The sequence below is a fragment of the Dipteris shenzhenensis genome, chromosome 27, assembly GCF_047967505.1.
Source record: "Dipteris shenzhenensis isolate YYH24624 ecotype China chromosome 27, Dip_SZ_1.0, whole genome shotgun sequence".
NCBI lineage: Eukaryota > Viridiplantae > Streptophyta > Polypodiopsida > Gleicheniales > Dipteridaceae > Dipteris > Dipteris shenzhenensis.
This window is the reverse complement of record NC_141622.1, coordinates 42,827,028-42,849,258: the sequence shown is the minus strand read 5'-3', so window position 1 is coordinate 42,849,258 and position 22,231 is coordinate 42,827,028.

The window sequence follows — 22,231 nt, the reverse complement described above, 5'->3', positions numbered from 1 at the left end:
AAAGTGGCAGAAAAGAAAAATGAGATTAAGAAGAGACATAAGGAGCAAGCTACATATGATGATCCCATTCATGGAAGCCACAAAGGGTATGCACACAAGTGCTATTCTTTTCTTCCATGGTTTTTCAAGATCTGATGAATTTATAACCTTTGTCTTTGAGTTTTGAGATGACAACATAAACCAACTTGTGTGTGGCTGCTCTAATCCATACCTCATCCCTATTGTCCCCTATTCTTGAGCTTTAGATGATTTAGCAAGACTAGAGTATCAAAGCAGGAAGTGAGTGTGGATGGTTAGCTCTTTCCAGAGCAAAGAATATCCCTATTTGTCTTCAATTAGTGGATTTGTGTCAAAATGTAGGTCTACTAGCCTTCTTAGTTTAAAGTTGGTCAAGAAAGTGTGTGCACACATGTCCTCTTTCTATCTTGGCAATTTCTCCAAGAAAAAGAATCACCCTCAATGGAAGCCTAAATCTAAAAATATTTTAGTAGCACGTGCTGTGTGGGATATTGTTTGAGCTGTGGCCCCATGTCCCCTTCAATTTGAATAGTGAGGCTAACTTTAAATGAGAAGGTCTAAGTTTATATTTACTTTATGATTATGCATATCTGTTATATTTGAATAACTATTTAAACACTTTAAGAAATTGCATTTGAATTTTACTCCTTTGTTGTCTTAGCTCATAATTTTGAAATCCATAACTTTGAGAATCCAGTCTTAGCATGTAAGCAATTTAGCCTCGGGAGCACTTCGGTCTCTTGACACGGTCTGTAATTCCCCTGGCAGAATGCTTAGACAATCAAGTTACATATGTAAGTAATCTAGCCTCGGGAGCACTCTAGTCTCTTGACATGATCTGTAATTCCCCTGGCAGAATGCTTAGAGAATCAAGTCATGCAATGTATAGTATTAAGCAATCTAGCCTCGGGAGCACTCCGGTCTCTTGACACAGTCTGTAATTTTTTTGGCAGAATGCTTACAAAGTCGTGCAATGTATAGTATGTAAGCAATCTAGTCTCAGGAGCACTCTAGTCTCTTGACATGGTCTGCAATTCCCTTCGCAAAATGCTTAGAGAATCAAGTTGTGCAATGTATAGTATGTAAGCAATCTAGCCTAGGGAGCACTTTAGTCTCTTGACATGGTCTGTAATTCCCCCTGTAGAATGCTTAGAGAATCGAGTCATGCAATGTATAGTATGTAAGTAGTCTAGCCTTGAGAGCACTGTGGTCTCTTGACACAGTCTGCAATTCCCCTAGCAGAATTGTCACAAGAATGAAGTCGTGCAACGTTTAGTATGCAAGCAACCTAGCCTCGGGAGCACTCCGGTCTCTTGACACGGTCTGCAATTCCCTTGGTAGAATGCTCAAAAGAATCAAGTCATGCAATGTATATTATGTAAGCAATCTAGCCTTTGGAGCACTCTGCTCTCTTGACACGGTCTGCAATTCCCCTGGTAGAATGCTCACAAGAAACAAGCCGTACAAGAATCAAGACCTAGGGATTTGCCTTCATTCCTTTGATATTGAATTGAGCATCTACAAAATATAGTTTATCTACCAAATTGTGCAATCAATGTAAGTGATATGGATCTCATCAAAGCTTGAAACATCCCAAACCTCTAACTAAACTTTCATGTGAAACTCCATATTGTGCATCAAAAGATGGATTGTAAAACTCTAAAGGACTGCTAAAGGAAGAATAGACTATATCCAAGAAACTATGCTGCCCAATGTACAGGTGGTGTATGGCTTCCCTTAAAGATTCACGCATTCCAATTATATCTGTCAAAATAGCTTATTATTTTATTTACATATGGTCTCAAAATTGTGAGAGGAAGCATGGGTCCTTCAAAATTTTGAATTGAAATATAGTAGAAATGGAATAAAGGGTGCTTTCCAAACTGAAAAATTGTCAGATGCATTAATAATTAAGATCTGAATTCAATAAAGAAGCTATAATATTTCATCATTCTATAAATTTTCCTTTTATATCTTATAATCTAGCATATGATTTGGAAGTTAGGATATTCAAAATTTAAAAAAAAGTGATGCAAATACATAAATATGAAAGCATGTAAATTAAAGAAAAGTAAAGCAGCATAAATTGAGAAAAAGGTATGGATTGAGTGATAATAAGCTTAATAACTTTGTGTACTTTATGATGAGAGGATAAACACTATCTTTTCCTAATACAAAAAGTGGCATATAGGCAACATCATGCTAGTGCATGCATCGTATTGAATATAAACACTTGCACTAAATCAACATAATGCTACTATATGCATCATATTTAATATAAAAACTCCCATTAGATCAACATAAGGTTAAAGTTTGGGCCATCTTCTTATAAGTTTGTGCCATTTTATTCATAGCTCAATTCCAATTCCTTCATGCAAATCTCTAGTAGCTAGTGACAATTTGGGAGCATGCAAGGGAAACAAAATTGATAAGGTGGAGTAAATACATGAGACTTTGGGAATTGAAAAGGTCAAAAGTTGAAAATACGTTCTATTAGGTACTAGTATGGGTGTAAAGCATGTGTCTCCGCGACATACAAATTAAAGGGTTTTATTCAATTATACAATACAATTTCTTATAAGTAGCATCTGTTTCAACTTACACTGAAATGTACAAGAGGAAGGCAAAAAATAGAGGCTTCTCAAATCTTGTAGTAGTTGTGGGGTCCCCTTCCTCTTTCTCCCCTCTTTAATGCCCCTCTTTATTAATGTCCCCTCCATTATTTTCCACTTCTCCTGAATTGCCAAGTCTCTTGTCATCCCTCCCCTCCCCTCTTAATTCCACATTTCCCTTACGTTAATCATGTGCCATTTCACCCCTCTTCTTTCCTCCATATCTAACACTCACCCTACTAATTGAATTTTCAGTTTTTAATTTGATGGGGAGACATAATGAGCGAGTTATTCAACAATAATCAACAATATTTGTCTTAAGAAAATTCAAAAGGCAGTATTTAAGACAAATTCACATTATGTAAGTGGGGCTGGTGGGTTTTTTCTTAGAAATGTATATATACATATATAAAACTGTTAACCATGGGGGATTTTATAGTTCATAATTTAGATGATCTAGGGGAGGGGGAAGGTTTATTATTGTAAGTGTGTCTTATATAGATAGACAAATAGATAGATAGATAGATAGATGGATGGATAGATAGATATAAGTCAAAGCCATTAATAGAAATTTATTGCGGGGTAAAAGGTACTAATAACTATATAAGAGTTAGTGCACCTAGGTTAATAAGGGGGTATGAAGTGCTCATAATTAAGAGTAGTAAGGGGGTTTAAAGACCAAATAATTGAAATATTGTGTATGTGTGTGTGTGTGTGTGTGTGTGTGTTTTGGGGGGGACTATTTACTATAAATAGGGTTTGAGAGAGAGAGAGAGAGAGAAATGGTTCCAATAAGTAATTAGGAAGAGGGATTAATTGTGTGTGTGTGTTTGTGTGTGTGTGTGTGTGTGTGTGTGTGTGTGTGTGTGTGTGTGTGTATCAATATCTATATACTTATTAATAAATATAACTATAAGGTGGATGTAACTAATCTAGAGGGGGGTAAAGTTAAGCAGAAATAATAGAATTAATTGCCAAGTAAGGGACCTACACCAAGATAAACAGCGTCCATAACTATCAAATTACTAAAAACGAGGGGGGGGGTGTGTATAAGGAAAAAACATGTGTGTATGTGTGTGTGTGTGTGTGACCCACCGCTAACCCACATGGTGGGGAGCAAGCCCACCATGTGGAACTTAATGCTGACCAAAAAGTATGTGTCAAAATGCAAAAATTTATGATAAGTGTCAAAAGTGATTTAAAAATAAAGCCAATAGTAGATGCATGAGCCAATACCATAGTAGGGTGGGGTCAATTTTGTGCTCAGAAAAAGTAATAGTTTTGCAAAACAAATAGTAAGGAAAATCACAAAATGACTAAGAACTATCCACACTAAAGATTTATCCAATGAACGTGAATTAACTGTATGGCGCTAGCCCAATCAAAGGCTAGTTGGGAAATCAATGTGTGTGTTTAGTTTTAATAGTCCTATCAATAAGCAAGCCATACAATTAATTCCATAATTTGGATAAAAAGTTTTATATAAGGAAAAAATATTTTGAAATATCTACGTTAAGAATTGTAACAAATTGAGAGTTGCATAAAATCCAATAAAATTTGAGAATTTATAATAATAATGAGTTTGAAAAAGGAACACAAGATTGGAACAAGGTGTCAAATCCATCAAGTAGTCTAGGTTCCAAGGTCAGGGTCCACTTACCTGCCACCATCCAAATAAACCATATGTTAGAACACTATAGCTTGATTTAGGTAGATAAGTAATGCCTGTGTTCCTTGGCTTGTTATTGCTTTACCTAGGAACAAGCACAACCTTCTAGATTCTAGAGTATAAAGAATGAGGAGAATTATAAAGGTGTAATGTTAATACAAGAATATGTACTTTTGAGAAAGTTCTCAAACTTAGGAATATGTACTTCCAAATCTTTTAAGAAAGTGCTCGAACTTGATTAAGCAATTGCTTATAGTGTAACAGTTACATTCTTTTATTACACATGATTAAGGCCTTTAATATGTATATCTTATTTATTTTGCTTATTTTGGGAGGTAAACCACACCCATTAACAAACCATTTTTTTGAAAACTCCTTTGAAGACATCTTTGAAGGGCGGTAATCCACTCCCTTGACTGACTAAAGAAATAATTCAAGATTAACCACATCCCAAAATGTTTTTATAATCTGCTCTCAACATCACTAGTGATTTTCACTACTTAAATAATCCTAAGGAATGATTCAAGATTAGCCACATTCCAAAATGTTTCTATAATCTACTCCCAACATCACTAGTGATTTTCTTCTTACCTGTGTGGTGACCACCTGCTTACCCTTGTTTCTCGTTGACTTGTTGTTTGGTTACTCAACTAGTGGTACCTAGTAACTCAAATACCTAGGTTTGGCATTTCAAGCTAACTTGGGGTTAATAAGACATGCTTCCAATCATGCATTCTGACTTCCATACAGTCCCTTGGCAAGGAATTGTACTTCATCAACCTTATACTTCTTTAAGACTTCTTTAAAAGGAAGTCCAATACACTCAATATTTTCAAAGACTTCTAAGACTTGGTCAAGGATGTAGACTAAGGTCTTTGCTATGACAATGAAGGAGACTACAAGTCCACAAAGATTAATGCCTTTTTTACGCCTTATGGAATCAAATGCCAATTCACATGTAGATTCACTCCAAAATATAATGGAGTGGTTGAGTGCAAGAATAGAGTGATTTCAAAGACAAATCAGCTGTAACCTCAATCAAAACAAGGTTCCAAACAGTGCTAGGCTAAAGCTGTGACATAGTTGTTGCGACTTGATGAATGTTGTCTCCATGCCAACATGGACTTAGGTAGCATAGAATGTGTGTGTAGAGTAGTGAAAAAGATCCACTTGTACTTGAATAAGGCTAGCAATAATCTCTATTAGGAATCCTCAACATGCATGTTCAACATGCAATTCCTACATGCAAGTTCTACATATGATTTCTACATGCATTTTCTACATGCAACTCCTACATGCATGTTCTACATGCAAATCCTACATGCAATTCCTACATGCAACTCCTACATGCAACTTCTATATGTGCATCCTAGATGCAACTTCTACATGTAGAGAGAGAATGTCTTATAATTCCTACATGCAAAGAGAGAAGCTCTCCAACTTGTATAAATACTCCATAATGGAATGAAGCCTGCACTCTTTGGGGCATTATGTTGAGTTCTACTTTGGTATTCCAAGCAATGTCTCCAAGTATTTATGCTTCCTTGCACTCCACGTCCAAAAGCATGTCCTAACCTTGCTCCTACTCCCCTCTCCTCCTCTCTCCTCCTCCCTTCTCCTCCCTCTCCTCCTCTCTTCTCCTCCCTTCTCCTCTCTCTCATTCTCCCCCATGCTCTTACACCTTCTTCCTCTCCCACTCCTATGCTCCCACAAAACCCTTCTCCCATAGATTAGTCCCTCAACCCTTGACCTCCATTATCTATAAGGGAGACGAGTTCTCCGCCTGTACTCTACTCTGAACCTTGGATGCTCCTCCTAACCCTTAAACTCCTTCTAAACCCTAGACCTCCTTTTGAACCCAAAACCTCTTCTAAACCTTGGAACCCCTTCTGAACCTTGAACCTCCCTCTAACCCTTAAACGCCTCCTAAATCTTTCAATTCCCAATGGAAGCAAAAGCCTTCATTACCCCAACCACTTAAGGATTTTTTTATTTCTTGAAAAGAAGCCACTTAAAGAAAAAATCAGGCCATCTAGTAGACACCAATGTGTAGAGCTTGAATTTTTAAACATTTGTCCTTTTTATAGAAGAGCGATCCAAGCTAACAATGAAAAGTTATGGCACAAGAAGATTCTAGGGCTTTACCCTAACCCTAGACCCCTTCCTATAAAAACCCACTCCACCCCCTCATTCTTCTTCTTCCACGTATAGCCTCCATCCTCTTCCCCATTCTAAGCCCTATGCAAGACCCTCCTCCCTCTCCATCGACCACCACCCTACTCCCATTCTCATCGTCAAGTGGCTTTGAGCCCTTACCTAGCCGCCCACCCACCGTCCATTCACCGTCAACGATCCCATTATATTCAGAAAGAATTGGGAGAGCATTGTAGGTGACCATCCCCTCCTCCCTTTCAATTTTCGTCAAGTTTCCACCAACACCCCCCCTCCCCATCTCCTCCACTCCGCCACCCCAACCCCTCCCCCTCCCCCTCCACCACCCCAACCCCTCCCCCTCCCCCTCCCCCATTCCCCCCTCCACCACCCCACCCCCTCCACGTCCACCCCACCACCTTTGCCCCACCTTGCCACCTCCACCTCCACCCACGCCCACCTCCACCTCGGCCTTGCCACCTCTGCCTTGCCCATGCCTTGCCACCTCCGCCCTACCTCGCTAGGGGAAACCACTCGAATTGTCGGTGCTTTGCTCCATTTTTTTTGCCTTCTATGCCTGCAACCGATGCCTCCACCACCTGGTGTCACTGCTCACTCCCCCACATACCTTCGGCCACGTGCCCTATGCCTCCCCCACCCCCTTACAAACCACCTCCCCCATAGCCCCCTCTACCCCTCCTCCTTCCCCCTCCCTCTCCCCCTCACCTCTCCCCCTAGACTCACCCCGCAGCCCCCCTCTACCCCCACCCTCTCAATGACCGCCACCCCCCCTCCCTTAGGGGGGGGGAGCCCCTATCCCCAATCTAACCCTAGATAGACTATCTAGGTTAGGCCAAGTTAGCCTTACATTAGGTTGGAATTAATTGTACTTAAGTAGACTAACTATAGTTTAGTTAGTAGACTAACTACAGTTAGTTAGGCCCAATTAGTTAGGTTAGTTGAACTAAACCAATTAGAGTAACTGAATTGCCTAGCAGTTAGTCTAACTAAGTTAGGGTTAGTCCTCTTCAAACTAAAGGCTATTCACACCCCACTTAAGGCCAAAGTCCCCGCCCCAAAAAAAGGGCCCATTACACACCATTTTGGCATCCCTAGAACTCGTTAATTTGTGCCCCTGTGTGGGCCCCTTTTTGGACTAATTCGCTCTCATAAATTCCCCCTGTGAGCTCTGTTTGATGAATCGTCTGCACTGGCACATTCCCACACTCAAGGGGACAATTCTATGCACATTTATAACACGACAGTCCCTAATACACTGACACATGTCTAACCCCCTAACACAAAAACATCAACACCCAGACTTGTGGAGGAGGTACCCGATCCACCACGCGACAATCCTGTATGCAACTATGCTTAGGCCAACTTCTTCGACCACCCTCTCCTGGGGCATCAACTCAATATGTAATATGGTACTATCCTTGTCCAAAGTCTAGGGTATGGGGGGACAAGGTCCATATATAATATGCATGGATTTCCTTAAAAATTTTCAAATATGCAAGGGAAAAATATGAAAATTTCATGGCCCCCTGCCACAAAATATAAGGTATGTACCTTGAAAAATATGCAAGATTTTAAAATTTGTACATATTTTTCATAATATGTGAGGTCCAAGGGGGGGGTTCTTTTGGATGGGGGGGGTAAAACAAAAAATACATTAAAATATGAAAACCCATCTCCTTTCAAATTAACGTAACTTTTTCATATGTTACCCAAATTTCAAGGTGTAAATACATATTTAAAGATCTTTTAGTGTAGAACACAACCATATTATTTGAATAACTTCTACTCGTGGCATATTGTTGAATTCATCTCATACTCAAGATTTTGATAGGTTTCCTTACTAAAGGGAGTTGGCACCCTAGGCCCCTCTACCCTGAATTCCCCCTTGAAATTCAACCAATACATTTGACTTTTCCAAGTCACAACATGGTAGATCGTCGTCGCAATGATGGTGACATTGACTTGAACATAGATGCAGATAATTTCTTTAATGCTAGCAACAATTATGGCCAACCCAATAACAATCAAGAAAGGTGACCTCTGGGCAAACTTGAACTTTCCAAATACAATGGTCGAGGGGATCTAGCAAAATTCCTCCAACATTTTGATGCCACATGCGGAGATGGAGGAGATCAATCCCAATGAAACCAAGGTCGTATGGTTCCCCATCACAATGATGGTGACATTGACCTGGAGGAGGCAGACGCAAATAATTTCTTCAACGCTAGCAACAATTATGTCCAACCCAATAACAATCAAGAAAGGTGACCCCTAGGCAAACTTGAACTTCCCAAATACAATGGTCGAGGGGATCTAGCGAAATTCCTCTAGCATTTTGATACCACATGCCGAGCTAGAGGAGATCAATCCCAATGAAACCAAGGTCACATGATTCCCCATGGACTTAATTGATGAAGACTCAGAATGGTACGTAGACCTCCTAGTGGAAGAGCAAGCCACATGGGACCTGCTACAAACTGAATTCAAGAGGTGGTTCGAAATAGAGAGACTACAAGATGATCCCACTCTCCAACTGAGAAGGCTCAGACAAGGTCAGGGAGAAGATGTACGCACATACCTGGGCAAAATGAACATGTATTTTCAATAAACTAAACATTTTCAAAGACTTTCAAGGCTTGGTTAAGAAGTAGACTAGGATGCAAATTAAGTTCTTTGCTATGACAATAAAGGAGACTACAAGTCCACAGAGATTAATGTCTTTTTCAAGCATTATGGAATCAAATGCCAATTCACATGTAGATTCACTTCAAAGTATAATGCAGTGTTTGAGTGCAAGAATAGGGTAATTTCAAACAAGGTTCCAAACAGTGCTAGGCTAAAGCTGTGACATAGTTATTACTTGATGAATGTTGTCTCTGTGCTCATGTGTGAGTGGAGGTTTTATCTGCATGACCTTAGCATCAATTGTGAGAAGATTGGATCTAGTGGATGGTAGTTGTCAATGGTCTCCAATGCTTGGATCCACTTGTTGACATTGCTTTGTGTATCTCCTGCTAAGGCATGTTGTTGTGGGAGGGCTGATTTTCATGAGATCGTTGTTGCTGGAAGAGCTTTCATCCAATGGTCTAGGCACAATGGGTTTTATTACTCCTATCCCCGCATTGACTCTTACTCCTGTGTCACGATTTTGTATTGTCAATCTATCAATTCCCCAATCATAGAGGACTGATGCTTCATGCAACCAAGGACGTCCAAGCAAGATTTGTTAAGATTTCTCGCCATGAGATCCTAGATTTTGAACTGAAGAGTAAAGCAGACTCCTTTGTGGATACTCCATTCACTATACCCAAGGGCTTTGCACGTGAATTATCTGCAAGGCGTATGTTGAAATGAGCCTTTTGCATGGGTAGGAGAGCCCATTCATCATAGAGATCCTTGGATAGGACATTCAAACCTACTCCACCATCCATAGTGGCTTGGATCTCATCATATGCTTTATGGATTAAAGGCATGATGATGTTGCATATGTCATCTCTTTCACCCATCTGTAGCACAGGGATATCTTCTATGTCTTCTATAGGTGGAGGAGGATGTGGACTTTTACCATGAATAGATCGATATATAGCTTGAATTTGAAGCATGTCTTATATAAAACTCTAACTATTGGGATTGTAGTTTAGTCCACTAGAGCACCACCCCCTATCAAGAAAGATCTTATGCATTCGAGGTCCATTAATCCCGTTTCAACTCATTGAAGCACTTCTAGTATAGCTTCATTAGATGATGACAAATCCAAAATATGGCACCATGGTCTATGACAAATTGGAAAAGCTCTTACATGCAGGATTCATCTATGAGATAGAGAACATTGATTGGGTTTCACCTATCATGATCATGCCAAATGCAACAAGAAGCTAAGGATATGTGTCAACTTAAAGAATGTGAATGCCACCACAATCAAGGATCACTATTCCCTACCCTTAACATAAACAGTGTTGGAAAAGGTGGCTGAATCAAAGATATACAGCTTCTTGGATGGCTTTAGTGGCTATAACCAAGTGCAAATTGCTCTTGCCAACCAATCAAAAACAACATTTGCTATAGAATGGGGCTTATTTTCCTATAGAGTCATGCCCTTTTGCCTATGTAATGCCTTGACCACATTCTGAGAATCATTTTCACCACCTTCAAGTGATTTTTGAATAAGTTCCTACAAGTATTCTTGGATGATTTATGCATCCACTTCAACAAGAAATACCATTTAAAAGGTCTTAAAGCAGTTCTAATCAAATGTAGGGAGTATGGCATCTCCCTAAATCCAACAAAATTCTAGTTCATAGTCACCCATGGAGTTTTTTTGGGACACATCATTTCTCAACATGGGATTGCAACAACTGCCATGGACAAAATCAGAGTCATCATGGAATTGCCACCTCCTACAAATTCCAAAGGTATATAGGTCTTTATGGGACATGTCAGCTACTATAGAAGATTTATCTTGCGGTATGCCATGATAGCTAGACACATTTACAAATTGTTGGTGGACGTCTTATGGACAAAAGAGTGCGACCAAACCTTTGAACTTTTAAAGTGGCACCTAATCACAACACCCATCCTTATATCTCCCAATTGGGATATTGATTTTCGTGTTGATACTGATGGCAAAATGCCCTATTGAGGGTAAAGATTTGGTTTCATTTGTTTCTATAAATGGAGATGCTAAGAAACTATCTAATGTGTTGTATGTTCCACAAATCAAGAGAAATTTGCTATCAATTGCTTCCATAACTGACCTTGACCACGAGGTGAGGTTCAAAAAGATAGGAGCAAAAATTATGGATAGTGTAGGCAATCTTGTTGGCACAGGAGTAAGGAGGAACAACCTATATAAGCTAAGTGCTCTTACAGCCACTGCTGGAGTGGGCACAAGTAGACTTTGGTACGAAAGATTCGGCCACGTCAGATTTGCAGTGCTAAAGGAGATGCAGAAGCAAGGTATGGTTGTGCACTTACCTACAGTAGCAAAAGTCAAGGAACCATGTGAAGCTTGCATGATGGGCAAGCAACAGAGAAAGGCATTCCCACAAGAAAGCAAGAATAGAGCAAATGCTCCTCTAGAGTTGGTGCACGTTGACTTATGCGGTAAGATGCCTACATAGGCCTTGGGGGGATCTTCCTAGTTTTTATTGATTGTCGACGACTATAGTAGGAAGATGTGGGTGTACTTTCTTCGTGAAAAGGCTCGAGCTTTTGGTAAATTGAAAGAATGGCTATAGCTTGTTGAAAATGAAACAGGGAGAAAAGTGAAGAAAATCAGATCGGATGGTGGTGGTGAGTTTGTTTCTACAGAGTTTGGAGATTTTTGCAAGAGCAAAGGGATCAAGCAACAAATGATGACACCACATATGCCTCAGCAAAATTCGGTTGTTGAATACTGAATGCAGACCACCGTGGAGATGGGGAGGTGTATGTTGAAAGCTGCTAGACTACCAAACCACTTTTGGGTTGAGGCTATCAATACTACGGTTTAAATCCTTAATCGTAGCTATACAAAGGCACTCAAAGGTAAAACACCACATGAGGCTTACAACAATAAGAAGCCATCTGTCTCCCACTTCAGAATGTTTGGGTATGAATGCTATGCACATGTACCAGACAAAGAGAGAAACAAGCTACAACCAAAAAGCACCAAATGTATCTTTTTAGGCTATTGTGATGAGAAGAAAGCCTATAAGTTGTATCACCGAGAGGCAAAGAAGATCATAGCGAGCTGCGATGTGGTGTTCAGGGAGCAACCACATGCAGTGGAGGTAGAGAAGAGCTCTTCCACTTTATCATCAAGCGAAGAGGTAATTCACTATGGACCTGTCCCAGGAGCTGTAAAGGAGGAGGAAATATCAAATGATGAAGGTATAAGTCACCAACCTGTTGTTACACCACCGAAAAAGCCATTGCCACCAGGATAGGTAAGGCAACTCTATGACCATGATAACCAGATGCCTATGTCTATTGAGCAGCATGCAGATGGACCAAGGCGGTCTCAGAGAATTGAGGAGCAAAAGAGGGCTTCTACTCACATAGTCAATATGGCCTTGATGGCTGAGATTATTGCAGAAGTAAAGGAGCCTACGAGTTTGGAGGAAGCACTTGCAAACCAAGATTGGAAAAATGCTATGCAAATAGAATATGACAGCATCATGAAGAATGAAACTTGGGAGCTAGTAGATCGACCACCTAATAGAAAGGTTATTGGCACCAAGTGGGTTTGGAAGGTAAAGTACAAGGCTAATGGGACTTTGGAAAAGTACAAAGCCAAATTGGTTGCACAAGGATTTTTGCAAGTTGAAGGGTTTGATTTTCAGGAATCCTTGAGTTGGCATGAGACCTTGTCGAACTCTACCAAGGAGGAGTAGGACCAAGTGGTGGCAGAGATTTGGGGCAGTGGAGTCGCCAAATGCTTTGATGTTGCAGTTGGACCGGTCCTATCAAGAAGAGGGTGAGTGGTCTCTGCGTTGGCAATCCAATATGAAACTTTATGGACAAAGTATGAAAGGGAAGCTTTGCGAGCTATGGCATCTACATCATCGGCCCCTCAAAGTCTCTCAGGGATGGAGCACTTAAAGATGAGCAAATTTGTTATGGCTTTGGAGCCTCGTTTTCACTAAAAAGTAATGAGTAAAGATCCAACAACATACATGGAGGCACTTCGCATTGCGACCAAGAAAGAAGCTTCTCTAAAGATCGAATCCTCTTTTGTGTCTTCAACAGCTTCAACTTCTAAGGTGGAGGTAATGGGCACTCCTCAGGTACCAAAGTCCTTTGAGTTAGATCATAATATCTCCCAATTGATGGCATAGTTTGCTGATTTGAAATTGCATTTGGTTAATGCACGACAACCTAGAGCATCAAAGAGTGAAGGTAGGCCCCGAGATAAGAGTGGGGTCACTTGCTATGAATGTAATAAAAAAGGTCACTATCACCCTGAGTGTCCTAGATTAAGAAAGAAAGAAGAAAAACAAGTATCCTTGTTAGAATCTTCTTCAGGGATGAGGAAAGAGAGGTAATGATGGCTAAATGGGGGCGTGGTAGAGCAAAAGAAGAAGAAGAGAGCAAGGAAGAAGTAGATGAGGAGCATCAGGAAGAGGAACACCATAGTAAGAAAAAGAAGGCATCTAGAAGGAGAATTAGCCAGTTAGGCTTTCCTTTAGGACAAGGAATTGGAAGCTATGACTTGTTGTTTGACCTTAAAGAAAAGGAAGCTCATATCACCTTTGGTCAATTACTTGCTTTGTCTCCAAAACTACAGAACAAATGGGGAAAACTAGCAAGCACAAGAGTGTCAAAGAAGATAAAGAAGAAAAGTGCTATTCCTGTTGTTCAAAAGGTAGATATAGATGTTGGTGATGATGTACCTAAGGTTGATGTGATCATTGATGGTCAAGTGATTTCTAATGTGTGCATTGATAGAGGTGCATCAATTAATGTCATGAATGAGAAGACCATGATAGATGTTGATTTAAAATACTCTAGTACTACCTCTCCTTATCGCATCAAATTGGCTAACAACACTAGGGTTAAGACCTTGGGAGTTGTGAAGAATCTAGAAGTGGATGTATGTGGAATTTCTGTGCCGACTACTTTTCAAGTGATCCCTACCAAGCCAGATGCATGTGCCTATCCATTGATTTTGGGAAGGCCTTGGCTATGCAAGGTGAAGGTTGTTCAAAAGTGGGATACTAGAGAATTGATTTTGCAGGGAAATGATAAGAAGGTGCACTACAACATCAGAAGCTGCAAAAAGGAAGTTGTCAAGGAGGAGTCTTCAACATCAGAGAGTTCAAGCTCTGACTTAACCGATGAAGAAGAAGAGATAGGGTGTAGCTCCGAGGAGTCCAACTCAAAGGATGAGGTGGAAGGAGTGGCCTTTAGTCTTTGTCTTGGTGCTGATCGAGATGAGTCGGGAAGGAACAAGGTGGTGGTGCAAGAAGATCCTATAGAGACACTTCATCTGGAAGATGTGGAGCACACTAAATGACGCCAATGCAATGAAGAGCTTCTTGGTGATTCTCGATCAGGTAGTGAGAAGCTCCAGTACTTGGATATGCTAGATGATTTTCCATGTCTCTTTGCAACAAGCTATTCACACGTTCGACCAGTCTCTCTTGTGGAGCACAAGATTGAGTTGAAGCCAGAAAGCAAACCAGTTGTGCAACACTTAAGGCGATTGGGGGTGATCCAAGCTGAGGCACTAAAGAAAGAGGTAACACAACTACTTGAGGCAGGATTCATCTTTCCTGTTGATGATTCAGAATGGATATCTCCTGTAGTTGTCACACCAAAGAAAGGAAATAAGTGGCGGGTTTGTGTGGACTTTCGTCCTTTAATGCATGCACCAAGAGGGATCATTTCCAAGATGAAATACTGGACCAAGTAGCAGGGCATGAGATGTAATCTGTATGTGATGGGTATTCTAGGTACTTTCAAATTCGTATTTGGGAGGAAGATCAAAAGAAAACATCATTTGTCACACCTTGGGGAGTTTTTGCTTACAGAGTAATGCCTTTTGTGTTGACCAATGCACCAGCTACATTTCAAAGGTTCATGAGTCAAGTCCTAGAGCCTTACTTGGGAAAGTTCATAAGGGTGTTTTTGGATGATATTTGCATTTATTCTTGGTGCATAGATCACATGGAGAAGTTAAAGATGGCCTTAGCTAGAATTGATGAAGCAAAAGGGTGTCTAAATCCTAGCGAGTGTCATTTGGCTCAAATAACCTCTGCAGTGTGAGTTGCTGAAGGAGACGCGAAACTCCCATCTGCGACTCAGCCACCACCAATGACAGCTCGCGCAACGATCTCCAGCGACATATCCTCTCGCCATCCTGACTATAGCCCCAAGCTGACTCTGCAAAACTCTCTCTATCAAGCTTCAAACGATCCCAGCATCGTCTCCTTCACGTCCGTCGCCTCCACTCTCACAAAAATCTCCAAGGTTCACTTACCTTAGGAGACTGACACGTGTCCGGTTACCCAGATAAGGTTGGGTCCCCCTGGTATTTGGTGTGATTCTCTCTTGCAGGCACTAGCATTTGGGATTTTGTTTCATTTGCATCATCGCAAATAACCACAAAACAAAACATCAATGTGCTTAAACATTCAAAATCCAATGCACGACACAAATTTTAGGAGAAATGAAAAGCAAAAATGAATTCCAACTTGCAAATGCAAGACTATGTTTCAACCAATAATCGTACACAACATCGACTCTTGCAGCACAAAGAACACCACAAATACCTTTCACAAAACAACCTTCATGTTTGCAATAATCTTTCACGTTAAAATGTAACACTTTTGCAATGAAATTTGCAAATGCATTACCAACTTATAACCAGCAAACATATATGGATCCTGACAAGGTCCAAGCAATCATGGCATTACCAAGTCCTAAGAGTGTCACTGGTGTTCGCAGAATTCTAGGAAAGAGCAAGTATTATCAATGCTTTTGTGATGATTTCACAGAGTGCATCCCATGAACTTGTTGACAAGAAAAGGAGTTTCTTTTCAATGGGGTGTGGAGCTGTGGGGGTTAAGGTCACTGTGCCTTTACCCCGGTTATGTACAATACTCAAACACATATATAAATGAATGAAAAAGAAGATTAGGGTGGTTTTGCACCCACCAAAACTTGTGTGGCTTTCTCTCTCTCTCTCTCTCTCTCTCTCCTTCTTCCATTCTTGCTTTCGTTGAGAGCACTCTCAACTGGTATCGAAGACCGGGTGATCTAGCTGAGCATGCATGAATGCTTGAAGCTCAGCAGCTCTGTGGGAAGAAGGAGAAGCTCTATGGGAAGCTTTGTGGGTGACTTTACTTGCATCTGAGTGTGCAGAGACCTTAGAGGAACCTTTGGAAAAGTCACTTTGGCTTTGCGAAGTGGTTTTGAGAGCCTGTTAAGAGTTTTCAAAGAAAAAGTCGTTTTTTGAGCTTTTCCCTGTTCCGTTCGATGACAGAGACTCCATATTGACTTGTAAAGGCAACTATTGCTTGCTTTTGGTGCCCACTTCACTTCAAGAGCTTGGAAACACCTTCATTCTTGAATTTGGGATCATTTCATTGGATTTTTGGCTCACCGTGTCAGTTTCTGCGTTTTTTGCTCGGGTGTTGGAACTCAAGTTTGGAGCAACCATTTGCAGATCTGTCAGTTCCAATGGACTCAGGAGGTCCTAAAACTTCTATGTTGCTCATTATTCGCACTCCAGTGGAGTTTACAAATAGCTCTGTTTCCAAAAACGTTTTTCAGTCCGTGTGTTGGACCCAGTGATTGAGACCACGGTTTCCAAAACTGTCTGTCCCATTGCATTCCAGGCGCCCAAAAACCCCTCCCTGTCAGTTATTGCATGATTCGGTGGAGGATTTTCAGAGTTATAGATCTCTGTGTATTTGATTTCATCTCTCTGTTATGCATTTTTCATTCTAAGGTTTTGAAACCTTAGATTTATGCCACATGGCAGTGGATAAGTGTTGACTCCCATTTCTCACTCATCGGTTGGGATTTTGGAGTTCTGATAGAAGAGAGATATTTGTATATTTTCTTGTTGAGTCCGATTATGCAATGGTGCCCATGTTTTGAGGCATCTCAGGTTCTATTTTCAGTAGCGGTCATTACCATGGGACTATGATTTTTTTAGCATACCTTATGCAGATCACTCTGGTTGCAGTTTGAGTAGTGTGCGCTCATTCGTGGTATGCATTGGGTTGCAATGGATGATTTATAGGCCATTTGGATGCATTACGGTCCTTATTGGATGCGATGATAGACCCAAATTGCCTTGTGGGATGCTATTTTTTATGGACGCTTTGCACATGGATGCTATTTTAAGCTGAGGGATAGCTTTCACACATTGCAGGTGATGCACTGATAGTGCTATGCTCTCTTGGATGAGATATTATTGATGCATATGCCAGTGGACAGTGTTTATGCTTGAGTCATTTGGCACTTATTGGTATAGCAAGAATACTTATGAGCTAGATGCATTAAAGGCCAAGTTGCATACAATACTCAAACACATATATAAATGAATGAAAAAGAAGATTAGGGTGGTTCTGCACCCACCAAAACTTGTGTGGCTCTCTGTCTCTCTCTCTCTCTCTCTCTCTCCTTCTTCCATTCTTGCTTTCATTGAGAGCACTCTCAGGAGCAACAAGAGTCTTTCCAGCAACTTAAGGAGGCCATGAGTAAGGGCCCAATATTGAAGCCCCCTAATTGGTCTCAAGACTTTTATGTAAATCCAAGTGTATCTTTGCATTCAATTAGTACTGTATTGCTACAAAAAGGAGAGGCAGGTAGAATGCAACCTATCTATTATGCCAGCCGATAGCTTATAGATGTGGAAACAAGGTATGAAGAAATGGAGTAGCAACTCTCTCTTTGGTGTTTTCAATCAGAAAGTTTCGCTCCTATTTATTTCCTCGACCATTTTTCTTCCTTACCTCTCAGTCTGTATTAGCATATCTAGTTCGCAAGCCTAATCCTGGGGGGAGATTTGCAATATGGTTGTCAGAGCTTCAAGAGTTCTCTTTCTCTTTTGTCACTGAAAATACCACTAGGTCCACTATGGCAGATTTGCTCACAGGACGAGAGGATCTAGGAGAAGAAAAGAAATGTAAGGAGAACATTAAAGATGAAAGAGATATACCACCAACAGCTTTTGTTTTGTATTTTGATGGGGCTTTTAGTCCTTCATGCCAACAAGGAGCCGGGGGGATGGTCTTGATGAATTCTAAAGGTCAAGAAGTTATGGGCAAGAGGACAAGAGCTTCCAAGTATCACAACTAACAATGCAGCTGAGTATAATGCTTTGATTCTTAGTTTGGAGTGTTGTCTTCAAAGTCAAGTTAAAGAATTGGAAGTAAGAGGAGATTCTTAGCTTATTATAAAGCAAATGCAAGGGCATTACAAGATAAGAAGTCCTCATTTGAAGGAGCTTAATCAAAGGCTATGGCACTATGTAGTCAATTTGATTTTTGCAAGTTTGTTCATATAAACAAAAAAGAAAATCAAAGGGCAGATGAGTTAGCTACTCAAGCCATTGTAGTCCAAGACCGGGGGGTGGTTTCTTTGGTAGATACTGGATGGCCAGAACTGCAAGATGTTCAGCAATATGTGGAAGAAGGCATGTTTCCTCGAGGGTCAACTCCACAACAGAAGCAGAGATTGGTAAGGAAGGCTTGTCCCTATACTATTATTGATGACATTCTTTATAAATTGGGAAAAGACAAGGTGCTCCGTCGGGTGGTTCATCCCATGGAGACTAGGAGAATCCTGGAAATGTGTCATGAATGCTCTGGTCATTTTGCTTCAGCAAGCACAACTAGGAGAATTCTTAATGTAGGTTACTTTTGGCCACGCCTCCATAAGGATGTATATGAATGGTGTTGAAGTTGTAAAGTATGCCAAAAGTTTGGAAGGCGACAATTGATTCCTCGGCCCTTAAAGCCTATTCCAGCATATGGACCATTTGAGAGGTGGGGGTTGGACTTTGTGGGACCACTCCCTCGCTCATCTCAAGGCAAGCCTTATTTATTGGTGGCCACAGATTATGCGACTCGATGGGTAGAGGCCAAGGCCACAGTCAATAGCAAGGCAAGCATAGTTGCAAAATTTCTCTTTCATTAAATTTGTTCACGCTTTGGTTGTCCTTTGGAAATTCTCACTGATGGAGGAACCTCTTTTAGAATTAAACTAATTGAAGATGTGGTGCATAAGCTAAAGATAAATCATAGCATGTCCACACCATACTATCCCAAATGTAATGGCTTGGTTGAGAAAACAAATGGATTGTTGTGCAATTCAATGGGAAAGCTTGTTGACACCAAGAAAAGGCATTGGGATAGGCACTTGGCAGAAGTTTTATGGGCTTATAGAACCACACACAAGCTAGCTATTGGGCTTACACCATTCCAACTAGTGTATGGAATAGAAGCCATTTTACCCATTGAATTGGAGATACATAGTCTTCGCACAGCTGCTGTAAGAATAGAAGGACAGGAGGATGCCTATGCTCAATGCTTGGTACAGCTAGAAGCCTTGGATGAATGTAGATTACAGGCCTTACAAAACTTGGAATCTTCTCAAAAAAGGCACAAGGCCCATTTTGACACCAAATTACACAAGAAGAAAGATATTGCAGAAGGAGATTCAGTAATGAGATTTGATAGCCGTCTAGACAAGCGGCTAGACAAAAAGTTTATCGGTCGATGGGAGGGACCATATCGAGTCGAAAAGTTCACGAATGGAACCTATCAGCTTGAGGATGTTGATGGCATGGTGATACCCGGATGCACCAATGAGTACCGCCTTAAATTCTTCTATGCTCGACCACCTTGAGGGCCAGCAGACCCTCTCTGTACTAGAGAGGATCTGCTAGGGGGGAAAGATGTGATGCCAAAAATTGATATTTTTAATTTGGCATTGGTATTATTTTTCTCTATGTTTGATAAGAGTTTGAGTATCAAGTGCTAGCCTAGCGGCTCTCACTTATTTCTATTTTCTATGATATTGTGTGGGATGGAGAGGATGAGCGGAATGGCTCATTGTAAATACCATAGGTATGAATTATAAATACCTTGGTATGGGGTGAGAGTTATTTGTGTATGGGATATTATGGAGTTTTTTAGAAAATAGGAAGAGAGTCATATAAAGAGGTGGGCTCATGTCCATGTGTTCCAATAATATAGGAGAGGCCACATGCCAAGCATGTGGAAGGCATGTGGAGGAGTGTAAAGTCAAGAGGAATCCTTCTAGAATTCCTATGTGGAATAAGGAGGATGTGGACATGTGGAAAAGAGAGGGTCCCTATGGGCTCCATGTGGGGAGACTCTTGACTTTCTCAATATTTTAAGAGTCTTGAGCATCTAGTGATGGTACACATTGCAAGAGTCGCCAAAAAGGACATGGATAGTGACATACGTCCTTATGTGATTGATGGGGAAAGAATCTACAGGCAGCAATTGTAAATGGGTGGAGGGTGACAAAATCTCTATAAATGGAGCCCTCCTCTCCCTTGTTCATCAATCTCTTCCACCATTAGGCCTCATGTTGTTGTAGCTCTAGTCTCCCCAAGCCTCTTCCATGAGCCTTCTCTCCCTCTTGTAGATATTCTCTTATGTAGACTCTTGAGTCCATCTCTATCTAGTTTATTCTCTCTCTATGAGTAGTCTTGGAGCTTCTGCTCCCTCTTGCATGTATGAAACCTCTTCTTCTCCCTTGTGTTTGTAGTGTTGGAGTGGATTCTCACTCTATTGGTAATGAAGGTCACTTCAGGTTCTCTCTCTCTTGAGTGTCTCTTCCCTTTTCTTTCTTTCAAAGCCTTAAAAGTTCATTCTATTCAGCTGCTCACTGTGCACACATAGTCCATATGTTTTCCAAGCCACTATGCAAACTTCTTCTCCTCTTCTAGGCGAAATCTATGAGGGGTGGATCGTTGATGAAGGTGGAGTCTTGAGGGAGCATCCTGCTCAGGCGAAATTAGCATGGGTGGAGAGTAGTTTTCATAACAGTTTGACCCCCTGTTAGTATTTTGCTCATAAATTTCTACTCAATAGTCCGATTTTAATGAAATTTATATCAGCGCAAAGCTCTCTTTAAGGCTCATGTTTATATGTGATCAGATCTTGAATCAGATACTGCTGCAAAAAGTTATGAGTCTCTGTGTTTGACAATCTGTTTTCATAACAGTTTTTACCCCCATCTAGTAAACTGTCCATAACTTTTTGGCCGCTTCTCTGTTTCTTATGAAACATATATCAACGTGAAGCACTCTTTAAGACGTATGTCTCTAGTTACTTAGATCTTGAATCAGATACTGCTGTAAAATGTTATGAGTCTTTGTATCTGACAGTCTGATTTCATGATAGTTTTTACCCCTCTCCAGTAAACTGTCCATATCTCTTCAACGGTCTGTCTGTTTTCAATGAAACTTATATTAGTGTGAAGTTCATATTAAGTGCATCTCTTTGTGTGCTTGAATCTTTGATATCATGTCTCTATTGAAAGTTATAGGCCTCTGTGTCTAATGATAGTTTGTAGAGTGTTTTGAGCTAAGTGTAAAGGTGTCTATGAAGGAGGTGCAATGTTTCCTCAGAATCTACCCATCTGACCTAATCAGCCCCTTCAAACTCCTCTATATATATCAGTTCATGTCATGTTTCCTCCCTCAGATGAGAATGAAGATGGTAACATCCCAAGTGATGTTGTAATCAAGCATAGGGAGAAGGAAAGGATCAGCAGAGGCCATAATCTCAGCGAGCCGATCTGCACCACAGAGAAGAGCGATACGTTGTTGAAAGAAGATCTTGCGACTCAACATGACATGAACTGATATATATCGAGGAGTTTGCAGGGGCTGATTAGGTCAGATGGGTAGATTCCGAGGAAACATTGCACCTCCTTCATAGACACCTTTACACTTAGCTCAAAACACTCTACAAACTGTCATTAGACATAGAGGCCTATAACTTTCAGTAAAGACATGATATCAAAGATTCAAGCACTAAAGAGATGTGTCTTAATATGGGCTTCGTACTGAATAAGTTTCATTGAAAACAGACAAACGGTTGAAGAGATATGGATAGTTTACTAAAAGGGGGTAAAAACTATTATGAAAATAGACTGTCAGACACAGAGAATCATAACATTTTGCAGCAGTATCTAATTCAAGATCGAAGCAACTAGAGACATTTGCTTTAAAGAGAGATTCGCTTTGATATATGTTTCATAAGAAACAGAGAAGCGGCCAAAAAGT